We start from the raw sequence: 24903 nt of genomic DNA, 5'->3' as shown, positions 1-24903 counted from the left end.
AAATTCCTCTACATAATAAAGAGTATTTATACAAAGCCAATAACCAACATCATCCTAAATGGAGAGAGTCTGAAAGCATTCCGCTTGAGATTGGGAACCAGACAAGGATGCCCTTGATCACCGCTCTTATTCACCATTGTCCTGGAAGTCCTAGCCAGAGCAATTAAGCTAGATAAAGAAATAAAGGGCATCCAGATTGGTAAGGAAGAAGTAAAAGTATCTCTATTTGCAGATGACATGATCTTAGACGCAGAAAACCCTAAAGAATCCTCAAGAAAACGACTGAAACTAATAGAAGAGTTCAGCGGAGGATCAGGATACAAGATAAACATACAAAAATCAGTTGAATTCCTCTATACCAACAAAAAGAACATCAAAGAGAAAATGACCAAATCAAAGCATTTACAGCAGCACCCAAGAAGTTAAAATACTTAGGAATAAATCTTACCAGAGATATAAAAGACCTATACATAGAAAACTACAAGACACTACTGCAAGAAACCAAAAGAGACCTACATAAGTGGAAAAACATATCTTGCTCATGGATACGAAGATATAACATTGTAAAAATGTCTATTCTACCAAAAGCCATCTACAGATACAGTGCAATTCCAATCCAAATTTCAACAACATTTTTTAATGAGACAGAACAAATCACCAACTTCTTATGGAAGGGAAAGACGCCCCAGATAAGTAAAGCATTACTGGAAAAGAACAAAGTGGGAGGCCCCACACTACCTGATTTTAGAGCCTATTATAACACCACAGTAGTCAAAACAGCCTGGTACTGGTACAACAACAGATATGTAGACCCATGGAAAAGTATTGAGAATCCAGACATAAATCCATCCACATATGAGCAGTTGATATTTGACAAAATCCTCAAAGCAGTGAAATGGGAAAAGGCACTCTTTTTAAGAAATGGTGCTAGCATAACTGGATATCCATCTGCAGAAAAATGAAACAAGACCCATACCTCGCTCCATGCACAAAAACTAACTCAAAATGGATCAAAGACCTAAATATAAAATCTAAAATGATAAATATCATGGAATAAAAAATCAGGGCAATGTTAGGAGCCCTCATACATGACATAAACAGTATACAAAACATTACTAACAATGCAGAAGAAAAACTAGATAACTGGGAGCTCCTAAAAATCAAACACCTATGCTCATCCAAAGATATCACCAAAAGAGTAAAAAGACCACCTACAGACTGGGAAAAAGTTTTTAGCGATGACATTTCTGATCAGCATCTGATCTCTGAAATCTACATGATACTGCAAAAACTCAACTATAAAAAGAAATAACCCAATATAAAAAATGGGCAAAAGATATGAACAGACACTTCACTAAAGAAGATATTCAGGTAGCGAACAGATACATGAGGAAATGCTCATGCTCATTAGCCATTAGATAAATACAAATCAAAACTACAATGAGATTCCGTCTCACTCCAAAAAGGCTGGCATTAATCCAAAAAACACAAAAGTAATAAATGTTGGAGAGGTTGTGGAGAGACTGGAACACTTATACACTGCTGGTGGGAATATAAAATGGTACAACCACTTTGGAAATGGATTTGGCACTTCCTTCAAATACTAGAAATGGAACTACCATAGGATCCTACAATCCCACTGCTTGGAATATATCGTAGAGAATCAACAGCCTTCACAAGGACAGTTATATGCACACCCATGTTCACTGCAGCACTGTTTATAATAGCAAAAAGATGGAAGCAACCAAAGTGCCCATCAATAGATGAATGGATAAATAAATTACCGTATATTCACACAATGGAATACTATGCATTGATAAAGAACAATGATGAATCTGTGAAACATTTCATAACATGGAGGAATCTGGAAGGCATTATGCTGAGTGAAATTAGTCAGTTGCAAAAGGACAAAAATTGTATAAGATCACTATTATAAGAACTTGAGAAACAGTTTAAACAGAGAAGAGAATATTCTTTGATGGTTATGGGGGGGGGCTTTCACTAATTAGATTGTAGATAAGAACTATTTCAGGCAAAGCGAAAGACAATACACAATACAGGAGAGGTCAGCACAACTGATCATTTCAAAGGCCAGAGTAGCAGGGGCAGTGGTTTGGGGACCGTGGTTTCAGGGGACACCTAAGTCAATTGACATAATAAAATCTATTAAGAAAACATTCTGCATCCCACTTTGGAGAGTGGTGACTGGGGTCTTAAATGCTAGGAAACGGCCATCTAAGATGCATCAATTGGTTTCAACCTACCTGGAAGCCAAAGGAGAATGAAGAACACCAAAGCCCAAGAGATAGAAAGGGCCACGTAAAGCAGGGGCTACATTAGTTCAGACCAGAAGAACTAGATGGTACCCGGCTACAACCAATCACTGCCCTGACAGGTAACACAACAGAGAACCCTTCAGGGAGTAGGAGAGCAGTGGGATGCAGACCCCAAATTCTCATAAAAAGACCAGACTTAATGGTCTGACTGAGACCAGAATGACCCCAGAGGTCATGGTCCCCAGACCTTCTATTAGCCCAAGACAGGAACCATTCTCAAAGCCAACTCTTCAGACAAGGATTGGACTGGACTTATGGGATAGACAATGATACTATTGAAGAATGAGTTTCTTGGATCAAGTAGACACATGAGACTATGGTGGCACCTCCTGTCTGAAAGGGAGATGAGAGTGTAGAGGAGGTCAGAAGCTGGCCAAATGGACAAGAAAAGAGAAAGTGGAGGGAAGGAGTGTGCTGTCTCATTAGGGGGAGAGCAATTAGGAGTATATAGCAAGGTGTTTACAAATTTTTGTATGAGAGTCCGACTTGATTTGTAAACTTTCATTTAAAGCACAATAAAGTTTTTTTTTTTTTAATGTTGCAAGGCACATGAAATATAAAGATATAAACAGTGGTGATATATACAGATATAAACAGTGGTGATAACAACAAAATGGGAGAGGAAAGGAATGGGGTAAGTATTGAATTCCTTCTATGTTACTGAAGTTGGTATCAACTTACCTTAGGGTATTATAAAAGCAAGATGTTAAATGCAATATTTATTGTAACCACTCAGAAAATACCTAAAAAACACACACAAGAAGAAAGGAAACAAATGGCTCACTACAAAAAACCAACAAAACAAACGGGCAAGAAATAGACAAAGAATGCTTAAGACACACAAAAAAACAACAAACTGGCAGAAGTTCTTTCTTATCTGTAATTACTGTGAATGTAAATGGACTAAACGCTCCAATCAGACGGCAGAGAGTGGCAGAACAGATTTTTTAAAAATGATCCAACTATATGTTGTTTACAAGAGATACACCTTAGACCCAAGGACATAAGCAGGTTGAACATGAAAGAATGGAAAAAAATATTTCTTCCAAAAATAACCAAAAGACACCTGGGGTGGCAATCTTAATAGACAAAATAGACTTTAAGACAAAATCCATTAGAAGACATTATATAGTCATAAAGGGGTCAATTCACACAAAAAAAATAGTAGTAAAATTATCTCTATTCATGGATGACATGATCCTTTATACAGAAAATTCCAAAGAATCTACAAGAAAGGTTCTACAGCTAATACAGAACTTTAGCAAAGTTAAGGGTACAAGATCAACAGACAAAAATCAGTAGTGTTTCTATACTCTAACAATAAGAAATCTGAAACAGAAATTAAGAAAGCAATTCCATTTACAGTAGCACCTAAGACAATAAAATACCTAGACATAAATTTAACCAGGAATGTTAAAGACTTTTACAATGAAAATTGTAAAGAACTGCTGAAAAGAGATTAAAGACCTGAATAAGTGAGAAAACATTGCATGTTCATGGATTGGAAAAATAGTGTTAAGATGTCGGTACTACCCAAAGCAATGTAGAGATTCAGCACACTTCCAATCCAAATCCCAACAGCTTTCTTTACAGAATTGGAAAAAAACCCTCATCAATTTTATATGGAATGGCAAGAGGCTCTGAATAACTAAAGCAATTCTGAAAAAAGAACAAAGTAGGAAGACTCACATCCCTGATTTCAAAACATACAGCTACAGTAATCAAAGCAGCCTGGTACTGGTATAATAACAGACACATAGACCAATGGAATAGAATTGAGAGTTCAGAAATAAACACATACTTCTATAGTCAACTAACTTTTGACAAGTGTGCTAAGGCCATGCAATGGGGAAAGAGTCTCTTCAATAAAGTGCTGGGAAAATTGTATTTGCACATGCAGAAAAATGAAATAGGATCCATGCCTCACAACAGACACAAAAACAAATTCAAAATGGATTAAGGACCTAACCGTGAAAACTAAAGCCATAAAATTAGAAAAATTTTAAATTAGAAAATTAGAAAAAAATACAGGGGCACAGCTGTGGGGCCTAGATTTTAACAATGGGTTATCTGACATAACAAGAAAAGCACTAACAGCAAAAGACAAAATAAATAAATGGGAAGTCATAAAAATAAAATACATTTGTTCACCAAGAGACTTTACCAAAAAAGTGAAAAGACAAGCTACCAATTGGGAGAATATCTTTAGAAAGCATATATCCAATAAAAATCTAATAACCAAAATATATGTAAAACTTTGCCTACTTAACACCAAAAAGACAAATAACCCAATCAAAAAATGGGTAAAGGACTTGAATAGATGTTCACCAGAGAAGATATTCAAATGGCTACCAAACACATAAAAAGATGCTCAAAGTTTTTAGCCATTAGCCATCAGGGAGCTGCAAATTAAAACCACAGTGAGATAGTTTTCACTCCCACTAGGATGGCTAAGAATTAAAAAAAAAAACAGGAAATAACAAATTTTTCTAGGGAAATTGGAACCCTTATCCATTGGTGGTGGGAATGCAAAATGGTACAGTCATGGAAAACGGTGTGATGGTTTCTCAGAAAAACAGCACTAACATAAAAAACTCGCTGCCATAGAGTCAATTCTGACTCACAGTGACCTTACAGGATAGAGTAGAACTTCCCCATAGAGTTTCCAAGGCTGTGATCTTTACAGAAGCAGACTGCCACATCTTTCAAGGACAGGCTGGTGGGTCTGAACCACTGACCTCTCAGTTAGCAGCCAAGCACTTTAACCACTGCACCACCAGGGCTCCTTTAACCACCATTTGTTTCTGTTGTTGTTGTTAGGTCCCATGGAGTAGGTTCCAAATAATAACGTCCCTACCTACAACAAAACGAAACACTGCCCAGTCCTGCCCTATCCTCACAATAATTGTTATGCTTGAGGCCATTGTTGCAGCCACTGCAACAATCCATCTCATTGAAAGTTTTCCTCTTTTTCCCTGACCCTCTACTTTACCAAGCATGATGTCCTTCTCCAGGGACTGATCCCTCCTGACAATATAACCAAGGTATGTGAGACAAAGTCTCACCATGCTTGCTTCTAAGAAGCATCCTGGCTGTACTTCTTCCAAGACAAATTTGTTCGTTCTTTGGCAGTCCATGGTATATTCAATATTCTTCACCAATATCATAATTCAAAGGCGTCAATTATTCTTTGGTCTTCCTTACTCACTGCCCAGCTTTCACATGCATATGAGGCGATTGAAAACCACCATGGCTTGGATCAGGTGCACCTTAGTCTTCAAGGTGATATCTTTGCTTTTTAACACTTTAAAGAGGTCTTCTGCAGCAGATTTTCCCAATGCAATATGTGGTTTGATTTCTTGACTGCTACTTCCATGAGTGTTGATTGTGGATTGAAGTCAAATGAAATCCTTGACCACTTCAATCTTTTCTCCATTTATCATGATGTTGTTTATTGGTCTAGTTGTGAGAATTTTTGTTTTCTTCATGTTGAGATGTAATCTCATACTGTAGGTTGTTAATGATTCTTTCTCCAATACTGATGCCCCATTCTTCATATAGTCCCACTTTTTGGATTATTTGTTTAGCATACAGATTGAATAAGCATGGTGAAAGGATACAGCCCTGATGCACACCTTTCCTGACTTTAAACCATGCAGTATTCCTATGTTCTGTTAGGTTGCTCACAAAAAGTATTTGCCATGAAGAAGTCGTTTGTCTTGCAAAATTCTATCATACATTCTCTGACGTCATCTCTATCACCAAGGTCATATTTTCTAACAGCCAACCCTTCTTGTTTCCAGTTTTCACATTCCAATCTCCAGTAATTATCAGTACATCCTGATTGCATGTTAGATCAATTTCATACTGCAGAAGTTAGTAAAAATCTTCTATTTCTTCATCTTTAGCCTTAGTGGTTGGTGGGTAAATTTGAATAAGAGTTAACTGGTCTTCCTTGAAGGTGTGTGGATATTATCCTATCACTGACAGTGTTATACTTGAGGAGAGATCCTGAAATGTTCTTTTTAATGATGAGTGCAACCATCATTCCTCTTCAAGTTGTCTTTCCCAGCATAGTAGACCATGATTGTCTGACTGAAAATGGTCAGTGCCAGTTCATTTCAGCTCACCAATGCCTAGGATCTCAACGTTTATGCGTTCTGTTTCATTTTTGATGATTTCCAATTTTCCTAGATTCATACTTCATACATTCCATGTTCTGATTATTAATGAATGTCTGCAGTGGTTTCTTCTCATTTTGAGTCATGCCACGTCAGCAAATGAAGGTCCTGAAAGCTTGATTCCATCCATGTAATTAAGGACAACTCTACTTTGAGGAGGCAGCTCTTCCCCAGTCATATTTTGACTGCCTTCCAACCTGAGGTCCTCATCCTCCAGCACTACATCAGACAATGTTCTGTGGCTACTTATAAGGTTTTCACTGTCTAATTCTTTTCAGAAGTAGACCACCAGGTCCTTCTTCCTAGTCAGTCTTAGTCTGGAAGCTCAGCTGAAACATGTCCATGATGGGTGACCTTGCTGATATTTGAATACTGGTGGCATAGCTTCCAGTATCACAGCAATATGCAAGCCCCATAGTACGACAAATTGACAGACATGTACACAGGTTGATTACCATATGATTCAGCAAATTCCACTTCCAGATATATTCCCAAGGGACTTAAAAGCAGTGACGCAAACAGACATATGTACACCAATGTTCATTGAAACATTATTCACAATAGTCAAAATGTGGAAGCAATGTAAATGTCAATCAATGAATGAAAAGATAAACGAAGTGTGGTAGATACATACAAAGGAATACTATTCAGCTAGAAAGAAAAATAAAGTCCTAACATATGCTGCAATAAGGATTAAACTTGAAGACCTTACGCTGAATGAAACAAGGCAACTACAAAAGGACGAATAGAAAAAACAGGGAGGTGGAGCCAACACGGCACTATAGACATACAGAAGTACCACACCATCCCTCCAGAGCAAAGGCCAGAAAAACCAAGTAAAACAGAGACAAACGTCAATTCTGGAACCCTAAGTGTCAAATGAAGAGATAAATAACTCAGCCAAGCACGGATTGGAATAAGAAACTGATAGAGAACATAGAGCAAGGAGAGAGACATGCAGAGGTCCCCTATCAGCTAACACAGAATGGATTTGCCATCTTGGAATCCCGTCAGAGATCAGCAGACAGGGAGTATGGGAAAGCAGATTCACAGATCTCCCAGTAGGAGACACAGCACCTGGTAACCAGCAATACATGCTTTCCCACTCCCTATCCTTCTCTTCCCTGTTTTACCTCCACCACTTCCTATCTGGCTGTGGTAGCTTGGCTGGCTGGGAAATACAGGGTCCCTTCTGCTTGGATTCACCTCACCCACATCAGAGTTCAGTGGCAAAGAGTACAGGAAAACAGCTTCACAGAACTTCCAGCAGGAGACTGAACACCCAGTAACCAGCAATATATGGTTTCCAACCTCCCATTCTTCTCCCCCCTGCTGAACCTCACCAACTTCATAGCTGGCTGCAGTTGCTTGGCTGGCCAGGAAGCAGGGTCGCTGATACTTGGGTTTGCCCCACCCACATCAAAGTTCAGCTGACAGAGAGTACAGGAAAGCAGCTCCACAGAACTCCCAGCAGAAAACAGAACACCCAGTAACCAGGGGAGGTATGCTTTTCCACCCCCCCCCCCCCCGCAACCTTTCTTCTCGCCTGCTTGGCCTCCTCTGTTTCCTGCCAGCTGCAGTGTCTTGGCCAGGAGGTACTGGCTTTGGCCCCATGCCACTTAGATTCACCCCGCCCACACTGGCTGGCTCTCTGAGTGCCATTTGTTTGTTGCTGATGTTGCTTTTTTCTACTTCTTTTGGTTTCTTCTGTGCCTCTCACCACCTCTGCCAACTTTCTTTTGAATGCCTGGCTCCATGTGCCACCGTTGCTTCTTCTTGAAAGGCTGTGAAGCCATGCTCAACTGGGAAACTTCTTCTCCAGCCCACAACACCACATAGGTGGGATCCCTTGGGCTTTCTGTTTGTTTGTTTTTTTTGTTCTGTTCTCTTTTGTTTGCTTTCTTTTTCTTTTCCCAGCTTGGGAGCCCCTTCTAGCTGGGCTGTACTGCATGGCTTGGTAGCCACTCCCCGGTCTGTGCAGCCGCAGCAGTGGGATTCCTGGGGGCATTTCCTTCCCCCCGCCTTTTCCTTTTTGTCTTTCTTCATTTCTCTGTTTCTCATCTCTCTATATTTACCTTCTTTTCCTGTCTCCTGAATACCTGACACTCTGTGATATCTCTACCCCTTCTAGCCAGGTTATACTGTGTGCCCTGGGAGCCACTTCCCTGGTATCACAGCTGCATAAGTGGGAACACTGGGGGCTTTTCTTTTCTTTCTTTTTTTTTTTTTTCTTCTTTTTTTCTGTAATTTTTATTTATTTGTTATTATGCTTTTCTGTCTTTTTCCCTTTTTTTCTCCATTTCCCTGTTCCTCCACTCTAACAGCAAACTCACTTAGCACTTCTTTGGTTGTAGTTGTTTGTTTTTGGGGGGGGTCCTGTTTCTCTCTCCTTTCTCTCCTCTTTCCCATACACATCTTAGCTCCACACATCACAACCCCCCTCCTTCCTGCCTACCTGCACCTTGTGCTGAACATCACACCCACGAAGAGAACAGACACAGCATACCAGAACATGTCCTGCACCAATTCCAAGCCTGCCCTGTTGGCCCTAGTACATGCCTCAAACAACCCAGCCCCTCCTTAAGCTGGACCTACCCTGTGGCACCATAGTTGAGCAACTGGGCCTGCCCTTTGGACAAAAAAACCAAACCAAACCCAGTGCCATCGAGTCAATTCTGACTCATAGCGACCTTATAGGACAGAGTAGAACTGCCCTGTAGAGTTTCCAAGGAGTGCCTGGCAGAATCGAACTGCTGACCCTTTGGTTCACAACTGTAGCACTTAACCACTATGCCACCAGTGTTGGGCAAGGAGGTGAAAAGTATCATGCCCACAGATGCGCAAACAACAAGGAATGCACAGCCCACCTGCTCACACATAACCAAATAAAACAAAAAAGCAGGAGAAAACGAACAGATCTACAATCAATAAATGAAGAAAATAACTACTGAATGTCTCAAAGACAACAGAAAACATCCAAGGGTATTAAAAAAAAAAAAAAAAAAAAAAGGACAGGATGGTTCCAGTAGGTGTCTAAAGTAAAACACCAGATGACATTCCTGTAGAAGAAAAGGCACTAGAACCACCAGATAGGGAATTAAAATTGCTAATATTCAGAGCTATCCAAGAGTTGAAGCAAAAAGCAGACAAAAATGAGGGAAAAGGCAGACAAATTAACTGAAAATACAGACCAAAAAATGGAAGAATTCAGGAAAATAATACAGGAACAAAATGCCAAAATAAATTCATAACTAGAAATCATACAAAAACAATCAGAAATCCAAAAAATGAAAAACAAGATTTCAGAAATGGACAGCATCATAGAACCGCTGAGGAGCAAGTCTGAAATGACGGAACACAGGATCAGTGAAATTGAAGAGAAACACTTGGGCACAATACTGTTTGAGGAAAAATCAGAAAAAGGAAAGAAGAAAAATGAAGAAACACTGAGAATCATATGGGATACAATCAAAAACAAAAGTTTATGAATGATCGGAGTTCCACAAGCGGGGGGGAGAAGACAGAAAACACAGAGGATCATTGAATAATTGCTGACAGAAAACTTCCCTAATATCATGAACAATGAAAAGCTGACCATCCAAGAAGCTCAACAAACACCGTACAGGGTAGACCCCAATAGAAAATCACCAAGACAGATCCTAAACGCACTCACTAAAACCAAAGACAAAGAAAGACTCCTAAGAGCAGATAGAGAAAAAGTCACATACAGAGGAGAAACAATAAGACTAAGTTATGATTATTCAGCAGAAACCATGCAGGCAAGAAGGTAATGAGATGACATATACAAAACCTTAGAAGAAAAAATTGCCAACCAAGAATAATATATCCTGGAAAACTCTCATTAAAATATGGTGGCAAAATTAGGATATTTCAAGATAAACAGAATTTAACTGAATATGTAAAAACCAAATCAAACTTACAAGAATTATTAAAGGAAGTCCTTCAGTCTGAAAATAAACATCAGACCACAGCCTGAATCTAGGATCCAAGCTTGAACCAGCCAGACACCAATCTAGGAAATGGACTCTCAAAGACTATCCATAACCAGAACAATTGCAACAGGGAACCAGAGAGGTTAATCTGTAAATGACAACAACGTCAGAACAATAAAAGAGGGAATAAACAGTGTAGGTATAGAACTTTCTAATGGAGAAGAAGGCAAGGCGATACAAAGTAATAATAGACTTGCTCAAATCTAAGAAGATAAGGGTAAATTTCAAGGTAACCACATAGAAAGTTAACAAATCTACTCATCAAAATAAAGAAGAAAAACACAAAATCTCAGTAATAACAAAATCTACAAAAACAAAAGAAATGAAAAATGACATCCAAAAACAAAAGGAATTCAGCACAGGAGACTTAGTGGAACAAAGAAAACATCAGCACCAAAAAAAAAAAAAAAAAAAAATCACTACAAAATTACAGCAATAAACTCACACCTATCAATAATTACACTGAAGGTAAATGGCTTACATGCACCCATATAGAGACAGAGAGTGACAGAATTGATTAAAAAAAACAAAAACACGATGCACACAATAGAGGGTCCTGGACAGAGCTGGAGAAAAACGTAGAACAAAATTCTGACTCAAAAAGAAAGACCAGACTTGCTGACCTGACAAGGACTGGAGAAATCCTGAGAGTATGGCCCCCAGACACTGTTTCAGCTCAGTAATGAAGTCATTCCTGAAGTTTATCCTTCAGCCAAAGTTTGGACAGGCCGATAAAACAAAATAAGACCAAAGGGGCACACCAGGCCGGGGCAGGGAATAGAAGGCAGAAAGGAACATGAAATCTGTGTACAAGAGACACATCTTAGAAACAAAAACATGAATTTATTAAAAATCAAAGGATGGAAAAAATATATCAAGCAAACAACTACCAAAAAAAAGCAAGAGTGCCAATACTAATGTCAGGTAAAATCGACTTAAAAAAAAAAATCCACCATAAAAGACAAAGAAGGCCACTATATAATGATTAAAGGAACAATCCACTGTGAAGACATAACCATAATAAACACCTCTGCACCCAATGACAGGGCTCCAAAATACGTAAAACAAACTCTAATAGCACTGAAAAGAGAAATTGACAGTTCCATAATAATAGAAGGCAACTTCAACACACCACTCTCAGTAAAGAACAAAATATCTAGAAAGAAACTCAACAAAGAAAGATACAGAAGACCTAAAGAGCACAGTCAACTTGACCTAATAGGCATACATTGAACACTCCATCAAACAGCTGCAAAGTACACATTCTTTTCCAACACACATGGAATGATCTCCAGAATAGACTCCATCTTAGGCCACAGTGCAACCCTCAACAAAATCCAAAACACCGAGATAATACAAAGTATCTTCTCTGACCACAACACCATCAAGGCAGAAATTAACAACAGGAAGAACATGGAAAAAAATCAATTACATGGAAACTGAATAACACCCTGCTTAAAAAACACTGGGTAGTAGAAGAAATCAGAGATGGAATCAAAAAATTCCTAGAATGAAAACACATCATACCAAAACCTTTGGGACACAGCAAAGGCAGTCTTCAGATGTCAATTTATAGCAATAGATGCACACATCAAAAAAGAAAGGAACAAAATCAAAACATTAGCTACACAGCTTGAACAAATAGAAACAGCAAAAAAGCCCACAGCCAACAGAAAAAAGGAAATAATAAAGATCAGAGCAGAAATAAATGAACTAGAGAATAGAAAAACAACAGAAAGAATCAACAAAACCAAAAGTTCCTCCTTTGAAAAAAAATCAACAAAATCAACAAACCACTGGCCAAATTGACAAAAGGAAAACACAAGAGGATGGAAATAACACAAATAAGAAATGAAACAGGGGACATTAGAACACACCCAACTGAAATAAAAAGGATCATAAGAGTATTATGAAAAACTATACTCCAACAAATTTGAAAACCTAGAGGAAATTGACAAATTTCTAGAAACACATTACCAACCCAAACTAACACAAAATGTTGACAATCTGAACAGACCCATAACAAGAGAAAAGATTGAAAAGTTAATTAAAAAAAAAAAAAATCCCAACAAAAAAAAGTCCTGGCCCAGATGGCTTACTGGAGAATTCTACCAAACATTCAGAGAAGAGCTTACACCAGTACTACTCAAATTATTTCAGAACACAGAAGAGGAAGCGATACTTCAGAATTCATTCTATGAAGCCAACATAATCCTGATACCAAAAGCAGGCAAAGACACCACAAAAAAAGAAAATTACAGGCCAATATCTCTCATGAATATAGATGCAAAAATTCCCTACAAAATTCTAGCCAACAGAATTCAACAGCATATCAAAAATAATAATAAATAATAATAATACACCACAACAAAGTAGGATTCATAACAGGTATGCGAGGATGGTTCAATATTAAAAAATCAATCAACATAATCCACCACATAAATAAAAGGAAAGAATCACACGATCATCTCAATCAACCCAGAAAAGACATTCGACAAAGTCCAATGCCCATTCCTGATAAAAACTCTCAATAAAATAGGTATAGAAGGGAAATTTCTCAACATAATAAATGGCATCTTTTTTTTTTTTATGCAAAACCAATGGCCAACATCATTCTTAATAGAGACAGGCTGAAAACATTTCCATTGAGAAAAGGAACAAGACAAGGATGCCCTTCATCACCACTCCTATTCAACGTTGTGCTGGAAGTCCTAGCTAGAGCAATAAGGCAAGAAAAAGAAATAAAGGGCATCCAAATTGGTAATGAAGAAGTTAAACTGTACCAATTTGCAGACTGTATGATACTATACATACAAAACCCCAAAGACTCCATGGGAAAACTGCTGGAACTAATATGAAAGATTCAGCAGAGTAACAGGATACAAGATAAACATACAAAACTCAGTTGGACTTCTATACACTAATAAAGAGACAATGAAAAGGAAATCTGGAAAACAATACCATTTATAATAGCTCCTAAAAAAAATAATACTTAACAATAAATCTACCCAGGGATGTAAAAGAGCTATACAAAGAAAAATATAAAACACTACTACAGGAAACCAAAAGAGATCTATATAAATGGAAAAACATACCATGCGCATGGATAGATAGACTCAACATTGTGAAAATGACAATTCTACCGAAAGCAATTTACAGATATAATGCAATCTCAATCCAAATACCAAAAATATTCTTTAAAGAGATGGCAAAACTAATCATTAACTTTATGTGGAAAGGGAATAAGCCCCAGGTAAGTAAAGCAACACTGAAGAAGAATAAAGTAGGAGGACATGCACTACCTGACCTCAGAACCTACTATACAGCTATGGTAGTCAGAACAGCCTGGTACAGCAACAGATACATTGACCAATGGAACAGAACTGAGAACCCAGATGTAAATCCATTCACCTACGGTCACCTGATCTTCAACAAGGACCCAGCAAATGAGGAAAAGACAGTCTTGTTAACAAATGGGGCTGGCAAAACTAGATGTACGCCCGCAAAAAAATGGAATGGGGCCCATACCTCACACCATATACAAAAACTAATTCAAAATGGATCAAAGACCTAAATATAAAGCCAAAAACTATGAAATTCATAGAAGAAAAAATAGGACCAATGCTAGAGGCCCTAATACATGGCATTAAAAGGATACAAATCATAACCAACAACACACAAACTCCAGAAGATAAGCCAGATAACTGGAATCTTCTAAAAATTAAACACTTATGCTCACAAAAGACTTCACCAAAGAGTAAAAAGAGAACCTACAGACTGGAAAAAAAAAAAAAAAAAATTGGCTATTGCAAATCAGACAAGTCTAAACTCTAAAATCTACAAGAAAATCCAACACCTCTACAACAAAAAGAGAAATAATCCAATTAAAAAATGGGAAAGGAAATGAACAGAGACTTCACCAAAGAAGACATTCAAGTGGCCAACAGACACATGAGGGAGTGCCTGCAATCACTAGCCATTAGAGAAATGCAAATCAAAGCCATAATGAGATACCATCTCACCCTGGCATTACTGGCAAGAATCAAAAAAACAGGAAATAACAAATGTTGGAGAGGCTTCAGGGAGATTGGAACTCTTATGCACTGCTGATGGGAATGCAAAATGTTACAACCATTTTGGGAAATGATATGGCGTTTCCTTACAAAGCTAGAAATAGAAATAACGTATGATCCAGCAATCCCACTCCTAGGAATATATCCTAAAGAAATAAGAGTTGTCACACAAATAGACATATGGGCACCCACGTTCACTGCAGCATTGTCACAATAGCAAAAACATGGAAACAATCTGGATGCCCATCAACAGATAAATAGATAAACAAACTGTGGTACATACACACAATGGAGTATTACACAACGATTAAGAACAAAGACACTCTGCGAAGCATCTCATAACATGGATGAATCTGGAGGACATTATTCTGAGTGAAATAAGGCAATCACAAAAGGACAAATATTGTATGAGACCACTACTATAAAAACTCATTAAGAGATTTTCACACAAAAAGCAACAATCTTTGATGGTTACAAGGAAGGGGAGGGGTGGGGATGGAAAAACACTTAATAGACCATAGATAAGTGGTAACTCTGGTGAAGTGTAAGACAGTACACAATACTGGGGAAGCCAGTACAACCTGTATAAGGCAAGGTCGTGGTAGCTCCATAGACACATCCAAGCTCCCTGAGGGACCAAATAGCTGGGCTGAGGGCTGTGGGACCCATGGTCTCAGGGAACATCTAACTCAGTTGGCATAAGGCATAATATAGTTTATAAAATAAAAAAAAATGGTCTACGTTCTACTTTGGTGAGTAGCGTCCGGGGTCTTAAAAGCCTGTGAGTGGCTATCTAAGATATTCCACTGGTCTCACTCCTTCGAGAGCAAGGGAGAATGAAGAAAACTATAGATACAATGGAAAGATTATTCCAAAGGACTAATGGACCACATCTACCACAGCCTCTATCAGACTGAGTCCAGTACAACTAGATGGTGCCCGGCTACCACCACTGACTGCTCTAACAGAAATCACAATAGAGGGTCCTGGACAGAGCTGGAGAAAAACGTAGAACAAAATTCTAACTCACAAAAAAAGACCAGACTTACTGGCCTGACAGAAACTGGAGAAACCCGGAGAGCATGGCCTCCAGATACCCTTTCAGTTTAGTAATGCGAGTCATTCCTGAGGTTCACCCTCAGCCAAAGATTAGACAGGACCATAAAACAAAACAAGACTAAAGGAGCACACTAGCCCAGGGCCAAGGTCAAGAAGGCAGAGGAAAGCTTCTAATAGGGAACCCAAGGTTGAGATGGGAAAGTGCTGACATGTCATGGGGTTGTTAACCAATGTCATAAAACAATACGTACACTAATTGTTCAGTGAGAAACTAGTTGGTCTGTAAACCTTCATCTAAAGTACAATAAAAAAAAATTAAAAAAGGGCTAATATTTTCTGACCTCACATATATAAAAAAGACAATAATAGATATATGTATAAAGACCAAAATTTATTAGTGGTTACCAAGAGTGGAAAACCGCCCAAAAATAAACCCATTGCTTTCTAGTCAATTCTGACTCACAGTGGCCTTAGAAGACAGAGTAGAACTTCCCCATATGGTTTACAAGGCTGTAAATCTTTACGGAAGCAGACTTTCACATCTTTCTCTTGCAGAGTGACTTGCGGGTTCGAACGGATGACACTTCATTTAGCAGCCAAGTGGTTTAACCACTGTACCACCAGGGCTCCTTCCAGCGGTGGAAGGAAGGGGGAAAGGAGGAGTTTTTGCTTATGCAGTAGCACTAAGTTTCTGTTTATGCTGACAGGAAATTCACACTGATTAAGGGTAATGGTTGCACTCATAGTGACCCTAGGGTCACTATTACTCAGTGTTAAAAACAGCTTGGGTGCAATGTCTGACCTCCTCCAACCCCACAAGGGGGAAGGAGAACCAAGATCAACAGCACAAGGCTGACTCCTATGAGGTGGAGGCCGGACAAGCCTCCTCTCTCTGCCATCTTTTCTAATTCTGACACCAACCATCCCTTCACAGCGCTCTCTACTTGGGTACATAATTTATCGCAATGGCCACACAGAACTCACAGACCATACTCACAATTGTGGAGTTTGTTAGGAAAGAATAATTAGAATTCAGGCTCAGGAGCTCTAAGGATACAGTTCTTCCATCAGAACAGCCTCTTTCCAGCAATGCTTGCAGGCACATCTCTCCCTAGCCTCAGTCTCTGCCCAAAGGCACTCAGCTTTCTCCCTCTATGAGCCTGGGAGCCCACCACACCACCTCCTGCTGCCAGTCTCTGTTGCTGGGTCTCTTCTGCTGGTCTTTCCTTCCTTGGGAGTGGGCTTCTCCTCTCTGCTCTGGAATTGGCTCTCTTTTAAGGCAAAACTGACCAGTCCCTTGATTGACCACAAATACCCTATCACACAATCACCTGGGTGGGAGTTACAAGACCATGGCTAGAAAGGCCACACACAAAACTAATTAATCGCACCGCAGTCAGGGTCAACTCAATGGCAATGGAATTGGTTTGGTTTTTTAATTGTCGTACAGCTGATTAATGTAATTGATGTCACTAGGTTGTACAACTGTAAAAAGCTGAATTGTCAAATATTATGTGATACATGGAGCTCTGGTAGCGCAGTGGTTAAGAGCTCAGCTGCTAACCAAAAGGTCACCAGTTCGAGTCTACCAGCTGCTCCTTGGAAACCCTATGGGGCAGTTCTACTCTGTACTGTAAGTTCACTACAAGTTGGAATCAACTAAAGGACAACAGGTTTGGTTTTTGGTTTTTTAGTGTGATACGTGTTTTTACAATAACAGGGAAAAAAAAGGAAACAACAGCTTCTGATGCTGCTTACGTACAACCAAACACATTATGGGATCTGTTTTCTTGGTTTAGAGGTTTAAGGTCATGGTTTCATGGGACGTCGCAGTTAATTGGTGTAATACTGTATTGCTTTCAGTGCTTAAATTCTACCTTCTAGTGCATTGCGTAGTACCTGGGGTCTTAAAAGTTTGCAAGTGGCCATCCAGGGTACAACAATTGGTCTCTATTTGCCTAGAGTGACAGGGGAAAAAGGAGAGTTGGGAATAGGAGGAAGAAATGGAATGGGCGATTGTCTCCATGAACAACTTTGCCATGACACCGGAATTGTGCCCAGCTATGTTACTGAACATTATGATCAATTCAGAACAGATTTCAAATTTTCATAGAATCTAGATTTTCTGGAGCCATAGAGGCTGGATGAAGCCCCGAAACTATCACCCTGACATAATTTTTAATCTTTAAATTTTTAAGCCAAAAATTTTCCCTGAAGTCTTCTTTAGCCCAAATAAGAGTTTAGCTTAATTGGTAAAGAATGTCTGCCTTCAGCATTGTGCTTTTTTAAAGAATTATCTATATGGGATCAAATTGACAATGATAACTTGAAAGATTACAGAAGAAACTTAGGGGGCAGTGAGTTCATGTTAACGGTGGGGGGATAACTCAGGAAAGGACTGTGGGAATGGTTGTACAACTTAAAGGATGTAATCAATGTCACTGAATTGTACATGTAGACATTGTTGAATTGGCGTATGTTTTGCGGTGTACACTTTCAACAAAAAAAAATAAATTTTAATAATCATTTAAATAAATAATTAAAATAATTCTAAATAATAAAGTTACATTTAAATACATATTTTACAGATGGAAATTTAGTAGATGATAAAGATAGCATTTCAAATTGGTAAGAAAAATTAATGGATTTGTAAAATGGTAACAGTACCACTGGCTAGCAATTAGCAAATAAATAAATGGATAAACCTAGATCTCTACTTCAGTTCCTATCAGAAACTAATTTTAGATTAGTTAATGATTAAGATGTAAGAAATAAAAACATAAGTACTAGAGAAATGAGGATATGTATTTATAATCTTAGAAAAAGCCTCAAAAATCATGACACAAAATCGAGAAGCCATGGAGGAAATATTGATGAATCTGACCATAGAAATATTTTAAAAGCACCTAAATATAGCCAAAGGACAAAAATACAAAAATAATTATAACTCATGGCAGATAAAAGGCAAACTCCCTTAATATACAAACCAAAAAAAAAAACACGATTGCCATCGAGTCAATTCCGACTCATAGCAATCCTAGAGGACAAATAGAACTGCCCACACAGTTTCAAGGAGTGCCTGGTGGATTTAAAGTGCTGACCCTTTGGTTAGCAGCCATAGCACTTAACCGCTACACCACCACGGTATCCTTAATATGCAAAGAGCTCTATGAATCAATAAGAAAAGATGAACCCAGTAGAAAAAAATTGTCAAGGATATGAACAGGCAATTCAAAGAACATGAAATGAATGGACCATTACACCTAAGAAAAAATGATCAGCCTCACTTGAAATTAATAAATGCAAATTACAGTAATGAGTTATCTTCTATTCTTGTCCCCATCCCAAAGCAACACAGTATTCTTTTCAAAATACAAATTTGATTAAGTCTCTCCCCTGAGTAAACTCCAAAGATTCCCCACTCCTTTTAGGAAACAGGACTTCCAACCAGTTCATTCCAGTACAAACCCCTGCTGAGAATTTGTATTTCTACCCAGATATACTGAATCAGAATCTACAGTTTAACAAGATCCCCAACTGATTCTTATGTGTAATAAATTTTGTGAACCACTGCTCTACTAGTGGTTCCCAGAACTGGTCCCTAACCGGGAGCATTAGCGTCACCTGGGAACTAGCCCATTTCCTAATTCAATTAGCTCTTTCTATAATGTTCTCTTACAAGAACCCCTTGGAGCACAGTGCTGCTCTGACACATATGGCGCCACCATGAGTTGACTGGTTATTTCTCTTTTATTGCACTTATAAAAGCTTTCATTTATATTTATTTATGTGATCATTTTGATTAATATCGGTCTCCACAGCTAGACCATAACTTCCACTGGGGAAAGGGCCCTGCCATTTACTCATTTCTCTCTATTGTATTCCCAGAACCTAATGCTCGGCATATTAAAAAAAAGAAAATTTTCTAGGGCTTAAATATTTTTGAGTGACTGAATAAATGAAAGAACTATTTTCTTCTGTGATACTGGCAAATAATAGAAAGGTGTGGGGAGAAGAAGGCATTCCCATATACTACTGGCAAGAAAAAATCGTTGGAGGGTGTCTATAGTGCCACTATAACAGAAATACCACACACGAATGGAAAAATCTATTCTCTCAGAGTCTTGGAGGCTAGAAGTCGGAATTCAGGGTGCCAGCTCCAGGGGAAGACTTTCTCTCTCTCTCTTTGCTCTGGGGGAAGGTCCTTGTCATCAACCTTCCCCTGGTCTGGAAGGTTCATAGCCCAGAGACCCCAGGTCCAAAGGACACACTCCCTTCCTGGTTCTTCACTCTTGGTGGTAGGAGGTCCCTCTGTCTCTTTGCTCACTTCTCTCTTTTATATCTCAAAAGAGATTGACTCAAAATGCAACCTAACCCTTTAGATTGAATCTTGCCTCATTAACATAATTGCCTCTAATCCTACCTCATTAACATCATAGAGATAGGATTTACAACACAAAGGAAAATCATATCAGATGACAAAATGGTGGACAATCACGCAATAGTGGGAATCATAGCCTAGCCAAGTTGACACACATTTTGGGGGGACACAATTGAATCCATCCATCCATATCCATTGCTGTCGAGTCAATTCCGACTCAGAGCGACCCTATGAGACAGAGTAGAACTGCTTCATAGGGTTTCCAAGGAGTGCCTGGTGGATTCAAATTGCCAACCTTTTGGTTCGCAGCCATAGCTCTTAACTACTACACCACCAGGGTTTTCAATTCAATCCATAGCAGAAGGCAACAGCAGACAGCAATTTAAGTTATACCAAATGGGATGGATTCTATTATCTGTACTTGTAGATGTGTGCAAAGAAGGTGAAGAAAGATGTTGTTTGCAGCATTGTTTGTAACGGCAAAAGTCAAGAAACAACCCACATATTCTTTATTGTAGAGCAAGTTAGAAAACCTGTGATATATCCACACAATGAAATACTGTGTGGCTACTTCAGAAAATGATGTTGATCTTTATGCTGATGTGGGAAGATCTCCAAGATAGAACATAAAGTGAAAAAGCTAGTTGCAGAATGATCCATACAGTATGATCCCATTTGTAATTATTTTTAATGATATAACACAGATGCTTTCATTTGCATAGAAAATCTCTGTAGAGTAAATAATAAACAATTAATCGAGGGAACTTCTGAAAGAGGGTGCTGGAGAGGGAGACATACGCTGTTCACCTTACACCCTCGTACACAACTTGAATTTAGCCATGAATATGCATTGCATTTTTAATATTACAAACTAGTTATTTTCAGAAAGTAATTGTTTTATAAGAGCTCCCAAAACAAGTTCATTAGCAGCGTGCCACAGAGCCACATCATTTCCAGATATCTTCCTTTCTCAGTTATCTTAAAGTTCAAAGGCTCTTAACCCCGGATCTTCAGTTTCTCTGCTGTCTTTGCCCATTCTCAACACTACTGGTGGATTTTCAGCTATAAAGGAACTTCAGTTTAAAGACACATTTTCATAACGCAATAACCTCCTGATTAGTCAATTCTGACTCATGGCGACCCCCTGTGTTACAGAGTAGAACTGCTTCATCAGGTTTTCTTGTGATCGACTACTAACCTAAAGGCTGGCAGATCGTGAAGCAACCTCCACCCCTAAAATTCAACCAAGATCTCCAACTGCACCTGTGTAACAAGATGCTCTTGGTCTGGGTTTTCGTATGCCGAGCTCGCCTGGACCAATGCACACCAGAAAGCCCCTTCCATGACTTCACATTCTTTTTTAACAGCCTATGTCAGGAGAGTCTTCAGAAATAGAGTGTTTATCCTAGGTCTGAATGGAGCTAATTCTTCCCGATACCTCTCTTTAGTACTTCAAATTAGTTTTCAGGTCGAGCTGCCAAAAGCTAGTTACTCCAGAAATAAATATATACCTGAAGTAAAACAAATCTATCTGCAATAACCATATGGAGTGCACCAACACTGTGTTCAGGAGGAGAAAGGAATTATTTAACAACCCACTACGGCATAGTAGAGCTTGTTTCCATGACTCTATAAATAATAAAACTGCCCCAGACGCTGCCTTAAGTGAGCTATGAAGGACACTTGATTTCCTCCAGTTCTAGAAGCTGGCTGTCTACCATCTGCTGTGCTGATAACACCACTAAAGGGAGCTTCCTTCACATTACAGCTTTCCCTGTGTGCTCTTCAAACATGGTAGCTGTTGGGGTATTAGTTTGGCCAGTCTTACTTAGATTAACTCCAGAAATGTGTTTCCATTTGTTTTTTTCCCTCTCTGCTCAGCCTCATTGCTTTGTCCTCCCCTCCACATGGCCTTGACAGCAGGCAGTGGCGAGCTTACTGTCCCTGGGCCAAGCAGGGCCTGACCTAATCACACCCTGATGCAACAGAGGAGGACACCAAGAGAGCCAAGGATGGGTGGGGCAGGGAGGCCACTGACATGGGGGAGGGGGGTGGTGATCCTCCGCCAGAAGCCGGGAGAGCTAAACCAGAGGCCCCTCCCTCCAGGTACCTGTTTTCTTGCTGCTTCTGGTGGGTGAGAGAGGAGAGCCCAGACATTGGATGGTCTAGACAGAGTGGACCCTTCCCACCCAGCCACTGAAAAGTGTGTGCCTGCTACCCCAACGCCATGCTCTCCTCGGCCCCTTCTCCCCCGCACGCGTAGTCCCTCTCTCTCCAAAAGCCAGATACTCCTTTTGGCATACCCTGACCCAGGGTATCCTTGCTTGGCTAAGCCTTTCTCCTGCTCAGAGAGTTAGCTCTTTCTGCTGTGTGCATGGGCACACACACACAGTAATGAGACTGATTTAGATTTTGTTTTGGGTCTACTAATCAATTTACTAAGCAAACGGATTTCCATCCAAATGCATTTGTCCCTGGAGGACAGCCCCTATTGACACCATCCACTCCTCCAGAAAAAAGATCAGATTCCCCCTAGGGAAATGGGATTATGTAAAGCAAGGTTATTAGCCTCAGAAGGGCCCTGTAAAATATACAAAGGGAACTTGGAAGTTTGGGAGGCGGTGAGGAGAAAAAGGGTCTCTACTAGCCTTTTTCTACAGGCACATTAGTACATTCCTTGTGACTACCAAATCATTGCTACTATCCATCTGTGAGTTTGTCTTACTGTGGTGACTTGTGTGTTGCTGTGATGTTGGAAGTTATGCCATAGGTATTTTCACATACCAGCAGGGTCACCCATGGTGGACAGGTTTAAGCAGAGCTTCCAGACTAAGACTAGGAAGAAAGGCCTGGCAATCTACTTCCAAAAAGTAGCCAATGATGCTTTGAAGGTCAGCGAGGCAGGGGCAGGGGTCTGGGGACCATGGTTTCAAGGGACATCTAAGTCAATTGGCATAATAAAATCTATTAACAAAACATTCTGCATCCCACTTTGAAGAATGGCATCTGGGGTCTTAAACGTTAGCAAGCAGCCATCTAAGATACATCAATTGGTCTCAACCCACCTGGATCAAAGGAGAATGAAGAACACCAAGGACACAAGGTGATTACGAGCCCAAGAGACAGTAAGGGCCACATGAACCAGAGACTACATCATCCTGAGACCAGAAGAACTAGATGGTGCCCAGCTACAACTGATGACTGCCCTGACAGGGAACACAACAGAGAACCCCTGAGGGAGCAGGAGAGCAGTGGGATGCAGACCCCAAATTCTCACAAAAAGACCAGACTTAATGGTCTGACTGAGACTAGAAGGACCTGGTGGTCATGGCCCCGAGACCTTCTGTTGGCCCAGGACAGGAACCATTCCCGAATCCAACTCTTCAGACATGGATTGGACTGGACAATGTGTTGGAGACGGATGCTGGTAAGGAGTGAGCTTCTTGGATCAGGTGGACACTTGAGACTATGTTGGTGTCTCCTGCCTGGAGGGGAGATGAGAGGGTGGAGGGAGTTAGAAGCTGGCAAAATGGACATGAAAAGAGAACGTGAAGGGAGAGAACGGGCTGTCTCATTAGGGGAAGAGTAATTGGGAGTGTGTAGCAAGGTGTATATGGGTTTTGTTTGAGAGACTGACTTGATTTGTAAACTTTCACTTAAAGCACAATAAAAATTATTTAAAAAAAAATTAGCCAATGAAAATCTTATGGATCACAACAGAACACTGGCAGTTCGCTTGTTTTGGACAAGTCATCAGAAGGGACCAATCGCTGAAGGAAGACATCGTGTTTGGTGAAGCAGAGAGAAGGCTAGCGTGGGAAACCCTCAGGGAGATGGACTGGCACAATAGCTGCAGTAATGAACTCAAACTTGCCAGTGATTGTGAAGATGATGCAGAACCAGGCAGCATTTTTTTCTGTTGTACATGATGTCACCATGAGTCAGAGTCAACTCAACGGCAGCTAACAACAACAGCAACAACCAGTCGTGGAGAGCTGTTGTCCTGGGAGTGCCATCTGAAAACCCAGGAGCAGTAGACATCCGCTAGGCCAGTTAGAGCGTAAAAGGATACCAACATTGCTTTCTATTGTCTCCCTTTTCCTCAGACAAATGAAGGCCAGTGGTCAAGAGTATGGAATACAGAACCAGACAGAATTGGGTTCAAATGCCTTCTCTGCCACTTACCAGCTGTGTAATAAACTCTCTAAAGACTGGAGTGCTTCATCTATAAAATGGACGTAAGAAGAGAAACTTTGTTGGACTGTTACGAAGATTAATGAGCTCATGAGTTTAAAGCACATAGCACAACCCCTAGCTGTCCTTTCCTTCCTGCCTCCTTTTTCATCTTCGTTTCCAGGGAGCTCGGAGTCCAACGTCCAGCTCTTTGAAAGCAACAACAGCAGCCTGATATGAGCTGACTTCCTCCCTCTCTCCAATATCAGCACATGTTGCTTATTCTTATTTTCCTCAGACCTAAATCTTTATCCTTATATTTTTCATGATTTTGTTTTATGCATTCCTGTTTTAAGTTACCTTCAAGTCTTTGTAGAACAAAGCATGGACCAAGTACATGAATAAAGAATCGTATGAAACTAAGGTGGGAGGAGAAGACCAGAGGGAGTCTATGGTTAGCCAAGAAAAATTTCATGCCCATCTTGGTGTGTGTACTTTTTAAGGGGCCCCTGCGGACTGCATCTCCTCAAACATCCACACTGGTCTGGATGGGAAGGTGGTCTCCAAGATCTACTTTCAGTTTGGACCACACAAGACCACCAGGCACAGCTTGGGAATGCCCACCCTTCCTCATGGAGCCTTGGTTTCCTAGACACCACCCCATTCTGCCCCCACCCCAACACACAA

The sequence above is a fragment of the Elephas maximus genome, chromosome 6 (assembly GCF_024166365.1).
Source record: "Elephas maximus indicus isolate mEleMax1 chromosome 6, mEleMax1 primary haplotype, whole genome shotgun sequence".
Lineage (NCBI taxonomy): Eukaryota > Metazoa > Chordata > Mammalia > Proboscidea > Elephantidae > Elephas > Elephas maximus.
This window is presented reverse-complemented; position numbering follows the sequence as displayed.